Raw genomic sequence first — 5,521 nt, 5'->3', positions numbered from 1 at the left:
CTTCAGCAGAACAAAACATCTGCATTTAACCCCCCCCCACACCCAAAAAAAGGCGCTCTTAATTTCCAAAATCCAAACAGAAAACACCCAGCCGTGCCGCAGCGTGGATGTGGATGTATTGTTTCCTCCCACAAATGCTGTGCGTGTGTGCAAGCGATAAATAAAAACAGATCTTCACACCATGTTGCTCAATTGTTGCGCCATTCACAACACAAGGAGAAGCTTTCAGGATCAGCAGGGCTGCGCAGTTGCGGCGCAGCGCATGGACGCACGCTGACGGGCACCCATGCAGCATCCCGCCTTCAGCATGGGCTTTTATACAGTCGTGTTAGTGATTTACAGCCGGACTTTTACCACTTTTTTTATAAGTCAAGAAAACATTGAGAAGTGGAAGTAGATCAGGAGATGTTTGCTGTTGCACATTATACACAATGAAATCAGCTGCATGCCTGGTCCTGTTGTTAGTGCAATGATAACAGAGCACAAAGTGAACTCAATTAACATTTTATTAGTTTGAGGAGCCCCCATACATAGTCGCCTTTTAATGCATTACTTCACACACACACATACCCTAAAGTTGACCCTAAAAGCTGCTCCAGTGAAGTAAGTTAATAAAGAAAGATAACAAAATAAGATGTGTGCATTCATCTGAGACATACAGTATTTGTTAGTTGCACCTTTTCTCCCACACATACAGTAGAAGGAGCAGCCAGCACTCCACTGTGCAACTAGGTCACTTTGAGCGGGAAAACATCCACATCAGATTGCAGAGCTGCATTACCAGTAAGGCACCACCAGATGTCCCATCAGACAACAAAACACGTACAAGGCAGCAGCAAGACCTTACCATACAAAATACCCTTGCACCGGGAGACACACTTTGAGACTAGATTCATGCATTTGATATTGAAGTGTCAACATACAGTTTCATTCCCTACGAAATGTGTAAAGAATCAAAGTATCCACTTGTGGCATAAGCTCAGAGTCCATCAGAGAGAGCCACAGAGGTGGGCAGAGCTGTGTGTGAGCCTCTCAGATGTCCAGTGGGAGGAATGAGTGAAGGATCAAGGGCTTTCCTATTGATCTTCTACTCATTGATCTTTTCCTTCCCTCCTCTCTCCATCCACCCATCCAAATTTCACAGATGGATGTAGTTTGAAGCGGGGAGGAGAAAGACACAGAGAGAGAGACAGATGCCGCAGACTAACAGGGACATTATCCAAGTCTCAGAGTCTAAAGGGAGAGATTAGCTCCTCAATGCAGGAAGAGACAGCACAACATCAGACTCAGTGGCGAGACGATACCCCCAATACCTCAGGAAACTAGAGGAGATAAAGCGAGAGAAGTGGAGGAGGGGAAAGGAGGAGAGGACAGGGAAGGTCAAGAGGAGAGGAGATGAGGAGAAGTGAGAGAAAAGATTTGCTCAGAGAATAGAAGAAGGAGGAGGGAAGGAGTCATTCAAGTCACTTAAAGTATGAAATTATCAGAGCTGAAGGCTTGAGACTCAACTTGACTGCCTGAAGATTAGACTTGAAGAGACAAAAATCTGAGTAGACTCAACCTCAGGTCAATAAATATTTAACAAGACTCTGACTACAGGCTCCACTGGCAGCTCTGTGAGGCTGAACTAAAGCACAGCGGTGCTTTGAGCTATGGTGGCACTAGAGGAAAGGTCGGGAGATCATCTAAGTCACTGGAATTCATCCTCTGGGAACCATGTACCAAATTGTATGCCAATCCATCTATTAAATGGATGATTAAAATGTATAGAATATTATATTTGACTGATTAAGTGACAGTTTTGACCAGCTGGGGGTTGGTCAGGGATGACCAAAGTCATCAGGATTCATCTTCTGGGAACCAATGTATGTCTGTGCAAAATGAATCCATCCAGTAGTTGTATAGAGATTTATCACTCTGGACTAAAGTGGTGGACTGACATTGTTATGGAGACAGTATGGAGCTATAGAGATTCTGGTTGGCTACCCAAAAGTAAATGTACTCATTGTGCAGTACAATGGTCCCTGTCAGTAATTGATTTTACTACTTTATATACTGTTGGGTAGTTTAATCTACAGCAATGCATCATATTATATAAGATCATCACATGTTCATATCATCATTGTCCTGTGAGAACCACATATCAGAAAAACAGTCCTGTTTTTAGCTTTGTGACAATGCATTTTCCGGTTAACCCAAGGAGGGTTTTTAAGGAACACTTGATCCTTCAGTTTATCAGAAAAAGTCACATTCAAAATCATTTGGAGATACATGGTTTTCACTGAACAGGAAGGAGAACATAGCACAGTAAAAAGTATAATATTTGCCTCTGAGATGTAGTGGAGTAGAAGTATAAAGTTGCAAGTAAAGTACAAGTACCTTGAATTTGTACTTAAGGGGCACCCGGATAGCTCGAATGGTAGAGGTGGTGGCGCCCCTGTGGCCCTTTGCTACGTGTCATCCCCTCTCTCTCTCCCCCCTTTCTTATAACTCTTTAGCTGTCACTATCAATTAAAGGCAATAAAAGCCTAAAAAATACATTAAAAAAAGAATCTGTATTTAAGTACAGTACTTGAGTAAATGTACTTAGTTACATTCCACCAATGTTGTTGGGATTTTGTTTGTTGTGCTATTGTAATAAGCATACTAAGCACTGATGGACTGGAAAAACTTGCTTTCTGACTTGTAAGTCAAATATCAAAGACTTGAGACTTGACTTGGACTTAAAAACCAAATAATATATACCTCCATGGTGTTCTAATCATAAAAAGCTGATCTGAGTTATATTTTAAAAAACAGGTATTGGGAAAGGTCTTTTTTTTTTTAAAGAAACAACTGGCACAATCTTTCCCTTCACTGTGGCTCAGTTAAAACAGTCTTTCATTGTCTGTGTTAGTGTGTGTGTGTGTGTGTGTGTGTATTATGACAAGGCTTTTTTCTTATCGACCAACCTGTTTGGAAACGATGATGTCACATACCCTAGAGGGTTAATATGAGCCCTCATTGTGCAGACTCATTATCCATCACATACACACACACACACACACACACACACACTCAAAATAACACACAGAAAAACACAGTCACTCACATATAAGGCCACTCAGTTAGGCAGAGGAAAATACCTCTGTGCTCAAACATTCCCTTTATAACATACATGTATTCACACACGCAGATGCACAAAAGGTATCCTCTTACTCTGGAGATGAGAAACGCCATATCCTTTCAGTTTCAATGGGCCATTTTGCCATCAGGGCTGAGTTATCACTGGAAAGATCCATAGCAACAAAAGAGCAGTGCCTGCTGCAGCCCTGCATAAAGACGCTATAGAGGCGAACAGGGACAAAGAGCAACACCTTTGCATAGAGAAAATGAGAGAGAGGCTCTGGAGATCGTCCAGCCATGAGAGATTTCAGAGGCAACCTCATTCAATCCTGTACAACGGTATAATGTATAATGCATGGGCCTAAGAGTTGGCAGTTCTCTTAAAATTTTTGCCTGTGCAATCAATAGGATAAACTCGCTATATGAAAAACAGAGTGGTATTGTTGTACTCAGATACAGGGCTTTGGATCAACAAGGGAAAATGCTTCTTTCTAAGTGTAAATTGATTTAATAGCAGACAACTCCAGGACTTGGATTCAAACCCTAATGAGTTGTGACTGAACTTGTGACTTACATACACCCCCTTTCCCTTTGATTTAATTTTCATTACCATGGTCTATATTTGTTTGTTCTTTATCTTTATTTTATGCCTTTTATTGTTTTTCGGCAATTGCCTGTGTTTGCTGTTGCCATCGTATGTTTTTTTCCTCTTGGGCTGAGATGTTTTATGAGTCCCTTGGGGTTTTTTCATCTCACCCACACAGTTTACACTTCTTTTGTTCTCTATTTTCGGTGTGTTGTGATTTGGATGAGAAAATAAACCTCTGGTATCTGAAAAGCTGTTTGACATTATGCCCCTTTATTTCAACTGTTGATGCGGGAAAATTAGTTTTCAAAGTCTTAGCACTGCTGTGTTATAAGAGTAAAAGTCTACAGCCGCACTAGTGGCTCCGTCAAGCTGTACTTCGGCAAAATGGTGCTTTGTGCTAAATGCTAACTTTAGCATGTTAACAAGCTGAAGTTTTGCAGTATACTGTTTAACATCATCTTAGTTTAGTGTGTTAGCATGGTAAAATTTGCTAATTAGTGTCGTTAGTTTTTCAAATATTTGGTCCTTATTTCGGTCACTACACATTTTGACCTGATGATGGCGCTAGATTAAAAGTCAAGGGATCACAAAAGTTATTACAAATCATCTTAAAGGGAGAACATAAATGTGTAAACCAAATTTCATGTCAATACATTAACTAGTTGTCGAGACATTTCAAACAAAACCACAAATATCAAACTTGATGATGGTGCAATAAGTCAGTAGGATTCCTCCTCTGGGAATCATGAATGTCAATGACAATCCATCTAATAGTTGATATAAAAATGGACCAACAAACAAACTGACATTGCCATCCCTCAAACCTCAGTGGTCCCAATACTCACTTTAAAAAGTAGTTTTCAAGTCGGAGAAACAATTTTTTCAATAACATTTGACAGAATGTCTATATTCTGTTTGTTCCACTGAGTTATATTACAGTTATTGAGTTAAATATTCAATTAATTGCCATTTTATAGCTGCATTGTTATAGTGAGTAGAAAATGGTACATCATTGTTTATACATTTGCTTGTGTTTGGCATGCAATATTTGATATTTTTTGCATCCTGACTACAATATAAAGTAAGATTTGTGCGTTTGAGCAGTCTCTTTGCACAACATAAGTTTGTAATGATGGGCCTACCCAAAGGTTACATGGAGTTGAAGAAGTTAATCCTAGTTTTGTATCACGTGTAAAGTTTTGAAGTTTTGTGTCATGTGTAAACTATGTGTTTTCTAAGATGTCAGGCACATCTGTCCTTGATATTTTCAGTATATAAATTTGACACCTACACAGTTTTACTAAGAATGTCTTGGGAATCTTTCATTGTTCCCCCTTTTACTGGAGGGGATTGGCTTTAATTGTTGTGCATTTTCACATATTAACAGATTTCCTGTCTCTGGACATCCATAAAACTGGATTGAGGGAAGAAACAGAGGAACAGAGGCCTTAATTTAGGCAGCGAGGGGGATAAAGAGAGGTTAGTGTCTGCATGGTCTCTGGGAAACTCGGGGCGTGAGTTTCCCTTTCTTCCTTCACATTAGTTTACACCCTCTCATCTCTTAGACAAACCCTCCACTTATTGCTCTATATCATACCAAGCCTGTCAGAGTTTCTATGTAATGTGTGTTTTTGCCATGGCTTCTTTTTATTTTTATTTTTATCTCCCACTATCTTTCCACTTTCTCTCTGTGTTGTTGATATTATTATCAATTATCATATTATTAGGGCCCTCGGGGAGCTCTGTGCATTCAGGGGCCTCAAAAAGACGAGTCCCGGGATGTAACAAGGGCGTTTGGTATGAGGGAAATTCAATTTCCTTGCGGGA

The sequence above is a fragment of the Morone saxatilis genome, unplaced genomic scaffold (assembly GCF_004916995.1).
Source record: "Morone saxatilis isolate NCDOM2014 unplaced genomic scaffold, NCSU_SB_2.0 Contig8, whole genome shotgun sequence".
In the NCBI taxonomy this organism is placed as follows: domain Eukaryota; kingdom Metazoa; phylum Chordata; class Actinopteri; family Moronidae; genus Morone; species Morone saxatilis.
The sequence above is the reverse complement of the archived record's forward strand: the minus strand, read 5'-3'. Positions refer to the sequence as shown.